The 20,273-nt window shown below is 50.8% G+C and overlaps 1 long non-coding RNA gene across 1 annotated transcript in view; it reads left to right on the top strand.

Moving 5' to 3' along the window:
• LOC138295355 (uncharacterized) overlaps nt 1-19,833 on the top strand; it is a 131,336-nt gene extending 111,503 nt beyond the window's left edge. The window contains exons 2-3 of the long non-coding RNA XR_011203575.1: nt 11,562-11,639; nt 19,551-19,833. This is a non-coding gene — a long non-coding RNA (uncharacterized lncRNA). The remainder of the gene's footprint in view (nt 1-11,561; nt 11,640-19,550) is intronic.
• Nucleotides 19,834-20,273: the final 440 nt, after the last annotated feature.

The following is a 20,273-nucleotide window of genomic DNA, read 5'->3' as shown; positions in this document are numbered from 1 at the left end:
CTTTGTGCACAGCCTAGCCTGTGTCCCCAGCACTCCGTCCTGCAGTGCACAACCTTTTGAGTTGTCCTCCGACATCGTGGGACCCCCTTTTGTAACTTCGCGTGGACTCCGGTTCACTCTTCTTCTAAGTGCCTGTTGGGGTACTTCTGCGGGTGCTGCCTGCTTCTGTACGGGCTCTTTGAGTTGCTGAGTGCCCCCTCTGTCTCCTCCTCCAAAAGGCGACATCCTGGTCCTTCCTGGTCCTCAGCAGCACCCAAAAACCTCTACCGCGACCCTTGCAACTAGCAAGGCTTGTTTGCGGTATTTCTGCGTGTGAACACGTCTGCAAGCTTCATCGTGACGTGGCACGTCCGTCTTCCAAAGTAGAAGTTCCTAGTCTTCTTCTTTCTTGCAGAGCTCCAAGCTTCTTCCAACCGGAGGCAGCTATCATCCGGGGTTTCCTGGGCCCCTGCCCCCCTGGACACTGTCGCGATTATTGGACTTGGTCCCCTTGCCTTGCAGGTCCTCAGGTCCAGAAATCCGTTTTCAGTGCACTGCTGATGTTTGTTGTTCTTGCAGAATTCCCCTATCACGACTATTGTGCTCTATGGGGGTAGTAGGTGCACTTTACTCCTACTTTTCAGGGTCTTGGGATGGGGTATTTTGGTAACCCTCAGTGTTTTCATACAGTCCCGGTGACCCTCTACAAGCTCACATAGGTCTGGGGTCCATTCGCGGTTCGCATTCCACTTTTGGAGTATATGGTTTGTGTTGCCCCTATACCTATGCTTGCCTATTGCAACCTATTGTAATTCTACACTGTTTGCATTACTTTTCTTGCTCTTACTTACCTAATTTTGGAGTGTGTACATATAACTTGTGTATATTACTTACCTTTTTACTGAGGGTACTCACTAAGATACTTGTGGCATATTGTCATAGAAATAAAGTACCTTTATTTTTAGTAACTCTGTGTATTGTGTTTTCTTATGATATTGTGCATATGATATAAGTGGTATAGTAGGAGCTTTACATGTCTCCTAGTTCAGCCTAAGCTGCTTTGCCATAGCTACCTTCTGTCAGCCTAAACTGCTAGAAACACCTCTTCTCTACTAATGAGGGATAACTGGACCTGGCACAAGGTGCAAGTACCTTTGGTACCCACTACATGCCAGGCCAGCCTCCTACACTGTACCTTTATTTTTATTAACTCTGGTGGTCATTACAACCCTAGCGGACGGTGTTAAAGTGGCGGTAAGACCGCCAACAGGCTGGCGGTAAAATTTTTGAATTACGACTGTGGCGGAAACCGCCAACAAAGACAGCCACTTTAACACTCCGCCCGCCACGGTGGTACAAACAAACAGTGCGGCGGTCACCGCCAAGAGACAGGTGGAGGACAAAGTACCGCCCACAGTATCACAACATACCAATTCGCCAGTTTTTCCGGGGCGGATTCACCGCAGACAAAAACATGGCGGAAACAGGACTTCAAAGGGAAAACGCTCACCTCTACACACCCCACGAGGAATCCGGATGCCATGGAACCAGAGCTGCAGATCCTGCCAGTCCTTCTCTTCTTGCTCCTCTACCAGGAGCACGAACGCCGGCGGCAAAGACCACGGTGAGTACTGCACCTACGACACAGGGGAGGGAAAAGAGATAGACGCACACACGCAACACGCAACATCCCCACCCTCACCCACAACAACACACACACTAATACAGCATGATACATTACAGTTACACCTCCCAACACCCCTGGAAGAATGCAAAGACCAAAGAAAATGAGTGAAACCATTGTAATATATTAAAATACAGTACGCAAATATATACATATATACGCTATAAACAAAATATACACCAAGAATAGTAGTCCAGGTAGTGCTCCATTGAAGTCCGTGGAACTCTGGGCCCACACGGTATGGGCGAGGCCCACACAAGATCCCCGACCATGACGGAGAGAACAGGCACCTCAGGGGGAAGGAAAAGGGGGGGCACTTCAGCCGGTTGAGTGCACGTCACCAAATCCACGAGGGGGCCACATGCCCACTGTTCCATCCTGGGGAGTGCAAAGCCACAGTCTCTCAAGTCTCAGAAGTGGGTGGTTTGCCCACTGTTCCATCCTGGGGAGTGCAAAGCCACAGTCTCTCAAGTGGGTGGTTTGTCCACTGTTCCATCCTTGGGAGTGCAAAGCCACAGTCTCTCAAGTCTCACAAGTGGGTGGTTTGCCCACTGTTCCATCCTGGGGAGTGCAAAGCCACAGTCTCTCAAATGGATGACAGTCTCCACTGGTTCTGGAGGGGGCTTGGTGCCCAGAGTGCTTCATCCTGCCAAGGACTGAGGTAGTGGATGTAAATCTCCACTGGTTCTGGAGGTGGCTTGGTGCCCAGAGTGCTTCATCCTTCCAAGGACTGAGGTAGTGGATGTAAATCTCCACTGGTTCTGGAGGGGGCATGGTGCCCAGAGTGCTTCATCCTGCTCATGACGGACTCAGTAGCGTCAGTGCCCTTAGCGCTTATGGGCCAGCGGTGCTTAATGCAGCGGTGCCCTGTTCAGCGGTGCTTGTGGCAGTGGTGCTCTGTTCAGTGGTGCTTTTGGCGGCGGTGACTTGTGCGGCGGTGACTTGTTCAGCGGTGCTTGTGGCGACGGGGTCCTTTGCAGTGACTCAGCTGCTGGCGGTCCTTCATGGCCCAGCGGGGCTGGTGCTGGCGGTCGTGTCTGGCCCAGCGGGGCTGGTGCTGGCGGTCATGTCTGGCCCAGCGGGGCTGGTGCTGGCGGTCCTCTCTGGCCCAGCGGGGCTGGTGCTGGCAGTCCTCTCTGTTCCAGCGAGGCTGGTGCTGGCGGTCCTCTGGTGCTGGCGGTCCTCCCTGGCCCAGCGGGCTGGTGCTGGCGGTCCTCTCTGGCCCAGCGGGGCTGGTGGCGGTGGCCTCTTGGGCAGCAGGGCAGGTGCCGGCAGTGGCCTCTTGGGCAGCAGGGCAGGTGCTGGCGGTGGCCTCCTGGGCAGCGGGGATGATGGCGGTGGCCTCCTGGGCAGCGGGGATGATGGCGATCTTCTCCGCCATGCTGCTCTTCCCAGACCTGCTGACTTTCTTGTGGCCCTTCCCCACCTTGGAAGGTGTTGTAGCTGACTCCACACTCCCACCTGGACCCCTAGGAATGGCTTTGGTGGTTGGAGTCTCCTGCCGGGCACTGGCCAACTTTTGATGCTTGACAGGTGGGGGACTGCCCGTGCTGTGGCTCCCTGCCACACTGGCTGCCCTGGTGGCCGGTGCACTCCAGATTCCGGTGACTACAGGCACCACTGGTCCCGGAGATGTTGTGGCTGAGGTGTTAGGTTGGGACCTGGAGAGTCGGGCCCTAGGAGAAGGACGGGGTGGGGGAGGTGTGGGAAAGAGGTCAAGGTTGGACAGGAAAAGTTTTTGGAGACACTGGGACGGGTAGCTGGAGGGGGTTTGGGAGTGGAGGAGGAGGTTGTGGTTGTAGGAGTTGTTCGTTTGGTGATTTTGGGTGAAGGTGCATGCGCTGGAGGCTGTCATGAGGTGGATGGCTGTTGGGTGGGTGTGTGCCTGCGTCTGTGTATCATGGGAGGTAGCGTCACAGACACACTGGGAGAGGACACAGGGGACGTGTGAATGGCAGTGGGGGTGGTTACTGCAAGTGAGTGGGTGTGGTGGTGTGTGTGCTGGTGATGGCAGTAGTGGCTGTAGATGTAGTGCATGCAGGTGTGAATGTAGACGAGACTGGGAGGGAGGAGGGAGACGAGGAGGAGGGGGACACAGTGGAGGCAGTGGATGTTGGTGTTTCTGTATGTGTGTGATGCTTGCGTGAGTGCCTGTGGGATGTGTGGTGGTTATGTTTGCCTGAGCTTCCCTTGTGTGTTGACATGTGTGCATGCTGGTCTGAAGGTGTGCTTGGGATAGGTTGAGGTAGAGGGGATTGGGTCTGAGTGGAGGAAGTTGGAGGGGGGAGGCTAGAGACAGGGACAATGGCTGCCATCAGTGCTGAGGCCAGAGTCTGAAAAGCTCGCTGAAGGGCCGCCTGACCAGAATGAATGCACTCCAGGAATGCATTTGTTTGTTGCAACTGCCTTTCTACACCCTGGATGGCATTCAAAATGGTAGACTACCCAACAGTGAGAGACCTGGGGAGGTCAATGGCCTCCTCACTGAGTGAAACTGGGGTGACTGGGGCAGGGCCTGAGGTGCTTGGGGCGAAGGTGATGCCCACCCTCCTGGGTGAGCGGGCACGGGGCAAAGGCTGAGGGGCTGCTGGGAGGGCGGTGCTGGTGGGGAGGTGGCAGCTGTACCTGTAGATGCGGGGGGCACAGATGTTGCCGCCACCACAAGGGAGCTCCCATCAGAGGACTAGTCCGTGTCACTGGTGTCAGCTCCTGTCCCCACCGTGGAGTTCCCCTCGCCCTCCGTCCCACTGGTGAACTCCGAGTCCGTAGTCTCGCACTCCAGGGCCATGTGGAATGCAGCTCCCGCCAGCTCCAGTGCCACTGCTCTTCCGCCTGATGATGCTAATGCACACAAGAACAGGGAGACCACAAAAAGGGGGGGGAACGACAGAAGAAAAACATGTTGAGTGCATGCATTACCGCTACCGTTGGCGGACACGACAGACACAGAAGCCCCCTGCACTACGCCGCGCACTTGGGCTCCACTGTTCAATCCCTGCGACATGGCCTACAAGGCTATGGAGGTCATCTGCACACATGGATGACACAGGAGCATGACTAGGTGTACTTGGCCCTGTACACAGGTGGGGTGGGGTGCCACATGGCCTGCCTTACAGAGGGACCTTGCCTACTAAACTCGCCCTGGCCTAGGGAAACCCACAGCCCACCTCCCCCACCCAAACACCTCGACTGCGCACAAAATCAGCAGAATGAGAGTGTACTCACCCCCTTGTGGCTGCTGTGATGCCCCCAAGCGCCCATCCAACTCCAGGTATGCCACTGCGAGGATCCTGAACATCAGGGGGGTCATGGTGCGACGGGCACCCCTCCCACGTTGGGAGGCCATCCCCAGCTGGGCCTCCGCCGTCTTCTTGCTCCAGCGGCGAATGTCCTCCCATCTCTTATGGCAGTGGGTGCTCCGTCTGTGGTAGACCCCCAGGGTCCGGACGTCCTTGGCGATGGCACGCCAAATATCTTTTTTCTGGTGGGCACTAACCTACATGAATAGTACAGGGGGAAAGGAAATGTTATTACCAAATGCACCGTCACAGTCATTGGCCCCCATCCCTACCCTTGCCATGTGGCACATGCACTCATCGTCGTTTCATGCATGCCTCAATCTCCCCCCACCATCTTTCATCCACCCCACTCTACACAGGCATAGCCCATACAGCATGCTCCCAGTGTACTTACCTGTTTGTCGGGAGTACCGTAGAGTAGCGTGGACTGGGGGAGGACCCCATCCACGAGTTTCTCCAACTCCTCCGATGTGAAAGCAGCGGCCCTTTCCCCAGACACTCGAGCCATTGTCTCTTCCAGACCGAGGTCACAGCAGCACGTGCAGTGTAGGTCCTCTCTTGTTGAAGATCAGGTATCGAGTGATTGAACAGATAGAAAATGCCGGTCACGTCCGCGGTGGTGCGTACCGTCACCGCCGGCGTACATCGTCATTGGCTCTTGGGACCCATAGGGTCCAATGTTAACCACTGCAACATTGCGCTGCGGTCTTCGACCACCTACTGCGACGGTGTACAATGCCAGCGCAGTTACCTCACATCCCATTGTCCCACTTTACAGGTCAGGCAGACGCTATTTCAGGGGCCCACATGGCTTAATTTTTTACTGCGTCACACATACCTAGGCCTAGCCTCAACACACATACAGGCCACTTTTCGGATTATGATTCGTGTTCTGTGTAAGCTGTGGGTACGTACCTCTGAGTTGGTTGACTCTGTGCTCGCTGTTGTCCTTCATAGGCACCATCCGCTGGGACATGTGAGGAGATGGCGGCATCCTCCGGTGTACAGACCGCTGGTGGACCTGTCGACAATGGAGGAAAGACATGTGATCATCACCTACTGTAGGAAAGTACCATCTTGCCTGGCATGTTACCCCCATTTTTCACTGTATATATGTTGTTTAAGTTGTATGTGTCACTGGGACCCTGCCAGCCAGGGCCCCAGTGCTCATAAGTGTGCCCTGAATGTGTTACCTGTGTTATGACTAACTGTCTCACTGAGGCTCTGCTATCCAGAACCTCAGTGGTTATGCTCTCTCATTTCTTTCCAAATTGTCACTAACTGGCTAGTGACCAATTTCACCAATTCACATTGGCATACTGGAACACCCTTATAATTCCCTAGTATATGGTACTGAGGTACCCAGGGTATTGGGGTTCCAGGAGATCCCTATGGGCTGCAGCATTTCTTTTGCCACCCATAGGGAGCTCTGACAATTCTTACACAGGCCTGCCACTGCAGCCTGAGTGAAATAACGTCCACGTTATTTCACAGCCATTTACCACTGCACTTAAGTAACTTATAAGTCACCTATATGTCTAACCTTTACCTGGTAAAGGTTAGGTGCAAAGTTACTTAGTGTGTGGGCACCCTGGCACAAGCCAAGGTGCCCCCACATTGTTCAGGGCAAATTCCCCGGACTTTGTGAGTGCGGGGACACCATTACACGCGTGCACTACACATAGGTCACTACCTATGTGTAGCTTCACAATGGTAACTCCGAATATGGCCATGTAACATGTCTATGATCATGGAATTGCCCCCTCTATACCATCCTGGCATAGTTGGCACAATCCCATGATCCCACGGGTCTGTAGCACAGACCCTGGTATTGCCAAACTGCCTTTTCAGGGGTTTCACTGCAGCTGCTGCCGCTGCCAACCCCTCAGACAGGTTTCTGCCCTCCTAGTGTCCAGCCAGGCTTGGCCCAGGATGGCAGAACAAAGGACTTCCTCAGAGAGAGGGTGTTACACCCTCTCCCTTTGGAAAAAGGTGTTAAGGCAGGGGAGGAGTAGCCTCCCCCAGCCTCTGGAAATGCTTTCATGGGCACACATGGTGCCCATTTCTGCATAAGCCAGTCTACACCAGTTCAGGGACCCCTCAGCCCTGCTCTGGCGCGAAACTGGACAAAGGAAATGGGAGTGACCACTCCCCTGACCTGCACCTCCCCTGGGAGGTGCCCAGAGCTCCTCCAGTGTGCTCCAGACCTCTGCCATCTTGGAAACAGAGGTGCTGCTGGCACACTGGACTGCTCTGAGTGGCCAGGGCCAGCAGGTGACGTCAGAGACTCCTTCGGATAGGCTCCTTCAGGTGTTGCTAGCCTATCCTCTCTCCTAAGTATCCAAACCCTCTTTTCTGGCTATTTAGGGTCTCTGCTTTGGGGATTTCCTTAGATAACGAATGCAAGAGCTCATCAGAGTTCCTCTGCATCTCTCTCTTTACCTTCTGCCAAGGAATCGACTGCTGACCGCGCTGGAAGCCTGCAAAACTGCAACAAAGTAGCGAAGACGACTACTGCAACTCTGTAACGCTGATCCTGCTGCCTTCTCGACTGTTTTCCTGGTGGTGCATGCTGTGGGGGTAGTCTGCCTCCTCTCTGCACTAGAAGCTCCGAAGAAATCTCCTGTGGGTCGACGGAATCTTCCCCCTGCAACCGCAGGCACCAAAAAGCTGCATTACCGGTCCCTTGGGTCTCCTCTCAGCATGACGAGCGAGGTCCCTCGAATCCAGCAACTCTGTCCAAGTGACCCCCACAGTCCAGTGACTCTTCAGTCCAAGTTTGGTGGAGGTAAGTCCTTGCCTCACCTCGCTAGACTGCATTGCTGGTAACCGCGACTTTTGCAGCTACTCCGGCCCCTGTGCACTTCCGGCGGAAATCCTTTGTGCACAGCCAAGCCTGGGTCCACGGCACTCTAACCTGCATTGCATGACTTTCTAAGTTGGTCTCCGGCGACGTGGGACTCCTTTGTGTAACTTCGCGTGAGCACCGTTTCACGCATCCTTGTAGTGCCTGTTTCTGGCACTTCTCCGGGGGCTACCTGCTTCTAAGAGGGCTCCTTGTCTTGCTCGACGTCCCCTCTACCTCCTGGTCCAATTTGCGACCTCCTGGTCCCTCCTGGGCTACAGCAGCATCCAAAAACGCTAACCGCACGATTTGCAGCTAGAAAGGTTTGTTGGCATTCTTTCGGCGGGAAAACACTTCTGCACGACTCTCCACGGCGAGAGGGATCCGTCCACCAAAGGGGAAGTCTCTAGCCCTTTTTGTTCCTGCAGAAACCTCAGCTTCTTCTGTCCAGTAGAAGCTTCTTTGCACCCACAGCTGGCATTTCCTGAGCATCTGCCCATCTCCGACTTGCTTGTGACTTTTGGACTTGGTCCCCTTGTTCCACAGGTACCCTAGATTGGAAATCCATCGTTGTTGCATTGTTGGTTTGTGTCTTATCTGCATTATTCCTCTAACACGACTTCTTTGTCCTTAGGGGAACTTTAGTGCACTTTGCACTCACTTTTCAGGGTCTTGGGGAGGGTTATTTTTCTAACTCTCACTATTTTCTAATAGTCCCAGCGACCCTCTACAAGGTCACATAGGTTTGGGGTCCATTCGTGGTTCGCATTCCACTTTTGGAGTATATGGTTTGTGTTGCCCCTATCCCTATGTGTCCCCATTGCATCCTATTGTAACTATACATTGTTTGCACTGTTTTCTAAGACTATACTGCATATTTTTGCTATTGTGTATATATATCTTGTGTATATTTCCTATCCTCTCACTGAGGATACACTCTGAGATACTTTGGCATATTGTCATAAAAATAAAGTACCTTTATTTTTAGTATAACTGTGTATTGTGTTTTCTTATGATATTGTGCATATGACACTAAGTGGTACTGTAGTAGCTTCACACGTCTCCTAGTTCAGCCTAAGCTGCTCTGCTAAGCTACCATTATCTATCAGCCTAAGCTGCTAGACACCCTATACACTAATAAGGGATAACTGGGCCTGGTGCAAGGTGCAAGTACCCCTTGGTACTCACTACAAGCCAGTCCAGCCTCCTACACTCCCTGAAGCACAAATACTGTTCCTCCTGCAGACGCTGGGTCCCCTGAAACTTGGCCAGTACCGTTGCCATCGTCTCCTGGGAGTGGTGGTAGGCTCCCATGATGGAGGAGAGGGCCTCGTGGAGAGTGGGTTCCCTTGGCCTGTCCTCCCCCTGTCGCACAGCAGCCCTCCCAGTTCCCCTGTGTTCCTGGGCCTCCGTCCCCAGGACCGTGTGCCCACTACCACTGCCCCCAGGTCCCTGTTGTTGGTGGGTTAGCCTGGGTTCCCTGTAGTGGTAGACACACTGCTGCTTGACGTGTCCTGGGGACAGAGGTATGGGCCCGCTGGGTGGGTGCTGTGCTGGTGTTTCCAGAGGGGGGAAGGTCTGTAGTGGCCTGTGACTGTGTGAGGGGAACCGACTGTCCTGAGGTCCCCGATGGGCCAGGCTGGTCATCTAGATTCAGTTGGACAGAGCTGCTGTCATCACCGTGGGCCTCTTCTGTTGATGGTGTGGACATATGTGGACCCTCCGGTCCGGTGACGCTGGGTAGGGGTCCTGCAGGGGTATTAAAGGATGTTTATTACATCTGTGTGTGCAATAGGTGGGTGAGTGTGTACCCCAGTGCTTGCATTCCCATGTGGGATATTGTGTGATGGTGGTTTAGGGGGGTGTATGGGTATGTGCAGTGGCCATGCTTTGGTGATGGGTGTCCATGCTTTGTTGTTGCATGCAGGGCTTGGTGTTGGGATGTGTGGTTTGTGATGTTGGGACATTTGTGAGGAGTAGGAGTGATGAGGGTGGGGGTATGTGATGGCATGCAGGTAGGGTGGGGGATGTAAGAGTAAAGGTTTGACTTACCAGAGTCCATTCCTCCATCTACTTCTGCGAGGCCCTCAGGATGCAGAATCACCAAGACTTGCTTCTCCCATGTTGTTAGTTGTGGGGGAGGAGGTGGGGGTCCCCCGCCAGTCCGCTGAACCGCAAGATGGTATCTTGAGACCACAGAATGCACCTAACCCCGTAGGTCGTTCCACCTCTTCCTGATGTCCTCCCGATTTCTTGGGTGCTGTCCCACTGCGTTAACCCTGTCCACTATTCTTCGCCATAGCTCCATCTTCCTAGCTATGGAGGTGTGCTGCACCTGTGCTCCGAATAGCTGTGGTTCTACCCAGACGATTTCCTCCACCATGACCCTGAGCTCCTCCTCAGAGAACCTGGGGTGTCTTTGCCGTGCCATGGTAGTGGTGTGGGTGATGTATGGGGTGGTGTGCATAGTGATAAGTGGGGTGATATTTAGTGGTGTGTTGTGCGAGGCACGTGGAAGTTCTGTGGGTGATGGTATTGTGTGCCGGTGGATGCTTGGTAGTAGTTTGTAGCGTCTCTCTCTGGCCTTCTCTCCGTAATTGTGGTTGTAGGGGTTTGTGGGTGATGTGGGTGTGTGTTTTATATTGTATTGGGTGTGTGGGAGTGGTGTGTGTATGTGTATCAGGTGTGTATATTTGGAATTGTCCAATGTGGTTGTGTTTTGTAAATGTGTGTGTATTTTGAGCGCGCCGGTGTGTACCGCCAATGGAATACCGCGGTTGAAAGACCGCCACGTGGATTTGTGTGTCGTGATAGTGTGGGCATATTCCTGTTGGCGTGACGGTGGAGGATTTGTTTTCACCAGTTTATCACTGACCTTTGGTGTGGCGGACTTGTGTGGGTGTCTGAATTTTGGCGGATTCCGTGCTGTGGGTCATAATAGCTGTGGTGGAATTCTGCGGCCCCGGCGGTGTGTTGGCGGTCTTCTGCATGACGGTAAGCGCCCTTTATCGCCAATGTTGTAATGAGCGCCTCTGTGTATTGTGTTTTCTTATGATATTGTGCATATGATATAAGTCGTATAGTAGGAGCTTTACATGTCTCCTAGTTCAGCCTAAGCTGCTTTTCCATAGCTACCTTCTATCAGCCTAAGCTGCTAGAAACACATCTATTCTACGAATAAGGGATAACTGGACCTGGCACAAGGTGTAAGTACCTTTGGTACCCACTACAAGTCAGGCCAGCCTCCTACAATGGCGAATTCCACCAGATGGGTATGGAGACTAGTTGTCAGGATGCTGGCCAGACGTGATCACCTGATGTGGTTCAATATGGGCTGAAAAAAGAACTTGTTATGCAGGAGATTTGTCAGACAAGTTCCCATTGAATGTTTTCTTATATCGACTTGCATTTACATTTAAACTTAGTGTGTGACTACAGGAAGGTGCCCCCACCTTACTCCAGTTCTGGATATGTGTAATGAAGACTCAGTAAGTGGAAAGGTTTTCCCATATCGAGAAACCTGATGCCTGTGACACTATTTTGGGTGATGGGGGATGTGGTTAAGAGGTTTGCACTTATCTTCGATTTGTCAAAGTAGACCCGAGTTGGTAAAGGTATTTACATGGAGTGCATGTATGATGATGGGGCTTTAGGCTGATGGGAGCAGCCTATATTTTATGTGTGATAATGATACAAGATGGGGACAAAGGAGTCTGTGCACTAATGTAGGTTTTGTTTCTATATTCCCTTATAGGTAATTCCGAGGGTGTGTGTACTGGAGGAAAATGATGTGTATTGAACCTGCATGTACCAGGAACTAAGTATATGACAGGTAGGGAAAGGAACGTTAAGAGGATAGATGGTCCTGAAGAAGGCCGAACAACCCTGATGGGCAAAGGCAACGGCCAAAACATGTTGACCTTATATAGTATCCTATGGATGACGGGGTGATTGCCAACCCTTTTTCATTACCATAGTCTTTGACCTTTTTAACCCTGTGCGGTGAGACTGGAAATAAAGATTGAATATGGACCTCACTCAAGATAGTTTTAACCATTGATTTAGGTTCTCTTGGTGTTTGTGGTCCCCGTTTGTTAGTTGTGTGTCTCTGTTTTCCTCCCCTATTGTTCCATTCCTTACGTTGGCTAGTGAGGGAAACTGACAACATAGCCCTATGATGAAGCATGCCACCATTAGTGGGGTGAGGGCAGTTTTTTCAAATAAATTATGCTGTATGCGTAGCTGGTGAGATCAGAGTTAGGATCTCAGTGTTTATCTTTGTCCGTTTTGTGTGTTCTGTTCGTGTTTGGGAGGCTGGACAAAGTTCTTTTCCTCTCATCCCTTTAGTGTGAGTTTATACCCCCATTTTTGGCCTGTTTGTCAGTGTTTGTCAGTGTGGTTTTACTGTCTCACTGGGCTCCTGCTAGCCAAGATCCCAGTGCTCATAGATTGAAACCTACTTGTCAGTGTGTTTTTACTGGCTCACTGGGATCCTGCTAGCCAGGACCCCAGTGCTCTTAGTTTGTGGCCTACGTGTGTTGTCAGTATGCTTGACTGTGTCACTGGAGTTCTGCTAACCACAACTCCAGTGCGTATGCTCGCTCTGTGTTCCAAATGTGTCACTATAGTTTAGTGAATCCATATTCCAATTCTGATTGGCACACTGGACCCTCCCTATAAGTCCCTAGTGCAGTGGTTCCCAAACTGTGCGCCGCGGCTCCCTGGTGCGCCGTCAAAACTAGCCAGGGGCGCCGCACACAGTCTGGAAACCACTCGGAGGTGCTTTGAATCGGTAGATTTTCATCGTGGTATTGGAAACAAAACACCCTGCATTAATTATTGTGACCAGCGGAGTCAAATTACCAAAGTACCATTAATAATATCCCTATGACAAAAGAACAAAAATAGTTTCCAATAAATGGTTTTCAGCAACCTGAACGAGTGTATAAAGAAGACAAACTGTAAATAGTGTAGGTACAGGTAAACAGAGACAGACATGAGACTTTAGAGCGCCCAGCCTCTGTGACAAATCTGAATGTGGGAACAATGAAACCAGAGTTCATTTCTCTGGCACTGACAAAGCAAGACAGATACCAGAAAGACATAATAATGTATGAAGGTGTCTGAGAAGAAAAGAGAATATCCAAGAAAAACTGAAAAATAATAACTGACCCATTCTAGCACAGAAAGGAGATGTCAGAAGTAGCCTCCAGATGGGTTACATCCTTTCACCAGTTTTGTCAAAGGAGGAGATATGGCCTAGCAGTTAGAGCTGTTGACTTTAGAACTTGGGAACCAGGCTGGAGTCCTGGCGTCAGCTACCATCCTTTGATTCTGTGCAAATTACTTAAGCTCATCAGTGCCTATTTAAAAATAAAGCCTGACCCTATGTAGTGTCATCTGGTGCTCTTCTAAAGCTCTCTAATGCCCTCATCAGTTTCATACCAATTATCTTCCAGGCTAAAAATGGTAGTACTCCGAGGCTGGGATTACGTTCCCCCACCCGCCAAAAAAAAGTAACATAATGGGGAGCCGTGGCCAACACGGCCAATAGGTCAAAGGAGCCGGGGATTGAAAAAGTTTGTGAGCCACTGCCCTAGTGTATAGTACCTAGTTACCCAGGGCATTAATATTCCACAGGATCCTTATGGGCTGCAGCATTTCTTTTGCCCACCTGTAAGGAGCTCATACAAACCTTTCTTCAGGACTGCCACTGCAGTCTGAGTGAAATGGTGCACACACTATATCACAGCCATTTTTCACTACACCAGGTAAGTTATAAGTCACCTATATGTCTAGTCTTCACTTTCTGAAGGCTAGGTGCAAAGTTACTGTGTGTGAGGGCACCCTTGCACTAGCAAAGGTGCCCCAGGTTGTCTAGGGCCAATTCCCCGGACTTCGTGAGTGCGGGACACCATTATAAGTGTGCACTACATATATGTCAATACATATATGTAGCTTCACAATGCGAACTCCGAATATGGTCATGTGAGGTGACTAAGAACATGGAATTGAACCCCCAATCATGATCTGGTATTGGGGGTCCCAATTCCATGCACCCTGGGGACTCCACCATGGACCCCCAGTACTGCCAAACTGGCTCTCTGAGGTTTCCACTGCAGCTCCAGCTGCTGCCACATCATAGAGGGGTTTATGCCCTCCTGGGAATTGAGCAGCTCAATCCCAGGAAATCAGAACAATGCATTTCCTTTAGGAGAGGGGTGTTACACCCTATCCCCATTGAAATAGGAGTTACAGGCAAGGGAGGGGTATCCTCCCGGAGCCTCTGGAAATGCTTTGAAGGGCACAAACGGTGCCCTCCTTGCATAATCTAGACTACACCGGCTCAGGGACCCCCAGTCCCTGCTCTAAAATGAAACTGGACAAAGGAAAGGGGAGTGACCACTGCCCTGTCCATCACCACCCCTGGGGGGTGCCCAGAGCTCCTCTAGAGTGTCCCTGGTGTTAGCCATCTTGGATCCCAAAGTGTGGGGACCCTCTGGAGACCTCTGAGTGGCTAGTGCCAGCAGGTGACACCAGAGACCCCTCCTAATAAGTGCATACCTTGGTAGGTAGTCAAGCCCCCTCTCAGGGCTATTTAGGGTCTCTCCTCTGGGTGTTTCCTCAGATTCGGTTTGCAAGATTCTTCCAGGACTCCTCTGCATCCTCTGCTTCAGCTTCTGACTGTCAGATCAACCGCAGACTGCTCCAGGAACTGCTGTAACTGCAACACAGTATCCAAGGAGACTCCTGTGACGTGCAACTTCAGCTCCAGCCAGCAACTGCAACAGTTTCCAAGGTGTGCACGCTCTGAGAACTGCATGTTTTCACCCTGCACCAGAAGAACCAAAGGAATCTTCTGTGGAGTGACGGCGTCACTTCCCTGCTTCAGCAGGCACCTCTCTGTGATGACAATCAGTACTCTGGGACTCCTTTCATGTCGACAAGCATGGTCCCTGGAACACAGGTAGTGGACCGAAGTGACCCAGACTGTGCAAAGGTCCAGTTGTCCAAATTTGGTGGACATAAGAGCTTGCCTCCCCATGCAGCGACATTACCCCTGTGCACTGTGTCTTCTGCAGCTCCTTGGGCTTCTGTGCACTTCTTCCAAAAGTTCTTCAGGCACAGCGTTGCCTAGGTTCCCAGCAGTCCATCCTGCAATGCACAGCTCTCTGAGTTTTCCTCCTGTGGTGTGGGATCCTCCAGTGTAGTGCTGCGATGACCGCACTTTGCAACTCCTTTTTCCCTGTGTTCTGCGACTCCCATGGGTACTGCCTGGTCTTCTGAGGGCTCTCTGAAGTGCTGAGAGCCCTCTCTGTCTTCTCCTCCAAGTGGCTACATCCTGGTCCTTCCTGGTCCTCAGCAGCACCCAAAAACCTCAACTGCAACCCTTGCAGCTAGCAAGGCTTGTTTGCAGTATTTCTGCGTGGGAACACTTCTGCAACCTTCATCACAACTTGGTACATCTTCCTTCCAAAGGAGAAGTTCCTAGTCTTCTTCGTTCTTGCAGATTTCCAAGCTTCTTCCATCTGGAGGCAGCTTCCTTGCAACCGGGGTTTTCTGGGCTCCTGCCTGTAGGAAAGTACCATCTTGCCTGGCATGTTACACCCATATTTCACTGTATATATGTTGTTTTAGTGTATGTGTCAGTGGGACCCTGCCAGCCAGGGCCCCAGTGCTCATAAGTGTGCCCTGTATGTGTCCCCTGTGTGATGACTAACTGTCTCACTGAGGCTCTGCTAATCAGAACCTCAGTGGTTATGCTCTCTCTGCTTTCTAAATTGTCACTAACAGGCTAGTGACCAATTTCACCAATTCACATTGGCATACTGGAACACCCTTATAATTCCTTAGTATATGGTACTGGGTATTGGGGTTCCAGGAGATCCCTATGGGCTGCAGCATTTCTTCTGCCACCCATAGGGAGATCTAACAATTCTTACACAGGCCTGCCAGTGCAGCCTGAGTGAAATAACGTCCACGTTATTTCACAGCAATTTACCACTGCACTTAAGTAACTTATAAGTCACCTATATGTCTAACCTTCACCTGGTGAAGGTTGGGTGCAAAGTTACTTAGTGTGTGGGCACCCTGGCACTAGCCAAGGTGCCTCCACATCATTCAGGGCAAATTCCCCGGACTTTGTGAGTGCGGAGACACCATTTCACGCGTGCACTGTACATACGTCACTACCTATGTATAGCGTCACAATGGTAACTCCGAACATGGCCATGTAACATGCCTAAGATCATGGAATTGTCACCCCAATGCCATTCTGGCATTGGGGGACAATTCCATGATCCCCTGGGTCTCTAGCACAGAACCCGGGTACTGCCAAACTACCTTTCCCGGGGTTTCACTGCAGCTGCTGCCAACCCCTCACACAGGTTTCTGCCCTCCTGGGGTCCAGCCAGGCCTGGCCCAGGAAGGCAGAACAAAGGACTTCCTCAGAGCGAGGGTGTTACACCCTCTCCCTTTGGAAAAAGGTGTGATGGCTGGGGAGGAGTAGCCTCCCCCAGCCTCTGGAAATGCTTTGACAGGCACAGATGCTGCCCATCTCTGCATAAGCCAGTCTATACCGGTTCAGGGATCCCCCAGCCCTGCTCTGGCACGAAACTGGACAAAGGAAAGGGAAGTGACCACTCCCCTGACCTGCACCTCCCAGGGTAGGTGCCCAGAGCTCCTCCAGTGTGCTCCAGACCCCTGCCATCTTGGAAACAGAGGTGTTGCTGGCACACTGGACTGCTCTGAGTGGCCAGTGCCATCAGGTGACGTCAGAGACTCCTTCTGATAGGCTCTTACCTTTCTTACTAGCCTATCCTCCTTCCTAGGTTGCCAAACCTCCTTTTCTGGCTATTTAGGGTCTCTGCTTTGGGGAATTCTTCAGATACCGAATGCAAGAGCTCACCAGAGTTCCTCTGCATCTCCCTCTTCACCTTCTGCCAAAGGATCGACCGCTGACTGCTCAGGACGCCTGCAAAACCGCAACAAAGTAGAAAAGACGACTACTGCAACCTTGTATCGCTTCATCCTGCCAGCTTTCTCAACTGTTTCCTGGTGGTGCATGCTCTGGGGGTAGCCTGCCTCCTTTCTTTAACCGGAGCTCTCAAGAAATCTCTCGTGGGTCGACGGAATCTTCCCCCTGCAACCACAGGCAACAAAACACTGCATCACCGGTCCTCTGGGTCCCCTCTCAGCAACTCTGTCCAAGTGACTCCCATAGTCCAATGACTCTTCAGTCCAAGTTTGGTGGAGGTAAGTCCTTGCCTCCCCACGCTAGACTGCATTACTGGGTACCGTATGATTTGCAGCTGCTCCGGCTCCTGTGCACTCTTCCAGGATTTCCTTCATGCACAGCCAAGCCTGGGTCCCCGACACTCTAACCTGTAGTGCACAACCTTCTGAGTTGTCCTCCGGCGTCGTGGGACTCCCTTTTGTGACTTTGGGTGGACTCCGGTTCACTCCTCTTCTAAGTGCCTGATCCGGTACTTCTGCGGGTGCTGCCTGCTTCTGTGAGGGCTCCCTGACTTGCTGGGAGCCCCCTCTATCTCCTCATCCAAGTGACGACATCCTGGTCCCTCCTGGGCCACAGCAGCATCCAAAAACCCTAACCGCATCCCTTGCAGCTAGCAAGGCTTGTTTGTGGTCTTTCTGCGTGGGAACACCTCTGCAAGCTTCTTCACGACGTGGGACATCCATCCTCCAAAGGGGAAGTTCCTAGTCCTCTTCGTTCTTGCAAAACACCAAGCTTCTCCCATCCAGTGGCAGCTTCCTTGCACCCTCAGCTGGCATTTCCTGGGCATCTGCCCACTCTCGACACTGTCGCGACTCTTGGACTTGGTCACCTTGTCTTACAGGTACTCAGGTCCGGAAATCCACTGTTGTTGCATTGCTGGTGTTGGTTTTCCTTGCAGAATCCCCCTATCTTATGTGCTCTCTGGGGGTTGTAGGTGCACTTTACACCTACCTTACAGGGTCTTGGGGTGGACTATTTTTCTAACCCTCACTGTTTTCTTACAGTCCCAGCGACCCTCTACAAGCTCACATAGGTTTGGGGTCCATTCGTGGTTTGCATTCCACTTTTGGAGTATATAGTTTGTGTTGCCCCTATACCTATGTGCTCCTATTGCAATCTATTGTACCTTTACACTGCTTGCATTACTTCCTTTTGCTATTACTGCATATTTTTGGTATCGTGTACATATATCTTGTGTATATTTGGCATCCTCATACTGAGGGTACTCACTGAGATACTTTTGGCATATTGTCATAAAAATAAAGTACCTTTATTTTTAGTATATCTGTGTATTGTGTTTTCTTATGATATTGTGCATATGACACCAGTGGTATAGTAGGAGCTTTGCATGTCTCCTAGTTCAGCCTAAGCTGCTCTTCTATAGCTACCTTCTATCAGCCTAAGCTGCTAGAAGCACCTCTTCTACACTAATAAGGGATAACTGGACCTGGTACAGAGTGTAAGTACCCCTTGGTACCCACTACAAGTCAGGCCACCCTCCTACACTGCCCCACTGGACACTGTAGCGACTATTGGACTTGGTCCCCTTGCTTTGCAGGTCGTCAGGTCCAGGAATCCGTTTTCAGTGCACTGCTGGTGTTTGTTGGTCTTGCAGAATCCCCCTATCACGACTATTGTGCTCTTTTGGGGTAGTAGGTGTACTTTACTCCTACTTTTCAGGATCTTGGGGTGGGTTATCTTGGACACCCTGACTATTTTCTTACAGTCCCAGTGACCCTCTACAAGCTGCCATAGGTCTGGGGTCCATTCGTGACTCGCATTCCACTTTTGGAGTATATGGTTTGTGTTGCCCCTAGACCTATGTCTGCCTATTGCAACCTATTGTAATTCTACACTGTTTGCATTACTTTTCTGATTCTTACTTACCTACATGTGGTTTGTGTACATATAACTGGTGTATATTACTTACCTTCTTACTGAGGGTACTCACTGAGATACTTGTGGCATATTGTCATAAAAATAAAGTACCTTTATTTTTAGTAACTCTGTGTATTGTGTTTTCTTATGATATTGTGCATATGATATAAGTGGTATAGTAGGAGCTTTGCATGTCTCCTAGTTCAGCCTAAGCTGCTTTGCCATAGCTACCTTCTATCAGCCTAAGCTGCTAGAAACTCCTCTATTCTACTAATAAGGGATAACTGGACCTGGCACAAGGTGTAAGTACCTTTGGTACCCACTACAAGTCAGGCCAGCCTCCTACAATGGCGAATTCCGCCAGACGGGTATGGAGACTAGTTGTCAGTATGCTGGCCAGACGCGATCACCTGATGTTGTTCAATATGGGCTGAAAAAAGAACTTGTTATGCAGGAGATTTGTCAGGCAAGTTCCCATTGAATGTTTTCTTATATCGACTTGCATTTACATTTAAACTTAGTGTGTGACTACAGGAAGGTGCCCCCACCTTACTCCAGTTCTGGATATGTGTAATGAAGACTCAGTAAGTGGAAAGGTTTTCCCATATCGGGAACCTGATGTCTATGACACTATTTTGGGTGATGGGGGATGTTGTTAAGAGGTTTGCACTTATCTTCGATTTGTCAAATTAGACCCGAGTTGATAAAGGTATTTACATGGAGTGCATGTATGATGATGGGGCTTTAGGCTGATGGGAGCAGCCTATATTTTATGTGTGATAATGATACAAGATGGGGACAAAGGAGTCTGTGCACTAATGTAGGTTTTGTTTCTATATTCCCTTATAGGCAATTCCGAGGGTGTGTGTAATGGAGGAAAAGGATGTGTATTGAACCTGCATGTACCAGGAACTAAGTATATGACGGGTAGGGAAAGGAACGTTAAGAGGATAGATGGTCCTGAAGAAGGCCGAACGACCCTCATGGGCGAAGGCAACGGCTGAAACATGTTGACCATATATAGCATCCTATGGATGAAGGGGTGATTGCCAACCCTTTTTCATTACCATAGTCTTTGACCTTTTTAACCCTGTGCGGTGAGACTGGAAATAAAGATTGAATATGGACCTCACTCGAGATAGTTTTAACCATTTATTTAGGTTCTCTTGGTGTTTGTGGTCCCCGTATGTTAGTTGTGTGTCTCTGTTTCCCTCCCCTATTGTTCCATTCCTTACGTTGACTAGTGTGGGAATGTGACAACATAGCCCTATGATGAAGCATGCCACCATTAGTGGGTGAGGGCAGTTTTTTCAAATAAATTATGCTGTATGCGTAGCTGGTGAGATCAGAGTTAGGATCTCAGTGTTTATCTTTGTCCCTTTTGTGTGTTCTGTTTGTGTTTGGGAGGCTGGACAAAGTTTTTTTCCTCTCACCCCTTTAGTGTGACTTTATACCCCCATTTTTGGCCTGTTTGTCAGTGTGGTTTTACTGTCTCACTGGGCTCATGCTAGCCAAGATCCCAGTGCTCATAGATTGAAACCTACTTGTCAGTGTGTTTTTACTGGCTCACTG

This window comes from Pleurodeles waltl, chromosome 1_2 (assembly GCF_031143425.1).
Source record: "Pleurodeles waltl isolate 20211129_DDA chromosome 1_2, aPleWal1.hap1.20221129, whole genome shotgun sequence".
Taxonomy (NCBI): domain Eukaryota; kingdom Metazoa; phylum Chordata; class Amphibia; order Caudata; family Salamandridae; genus Pleurodeles; species Pleurodeles waltl.
Note: the sequence above shows the minus strand (reverse complement) of the source record. Positions and strands in the feature narration are given on the sequence as shown.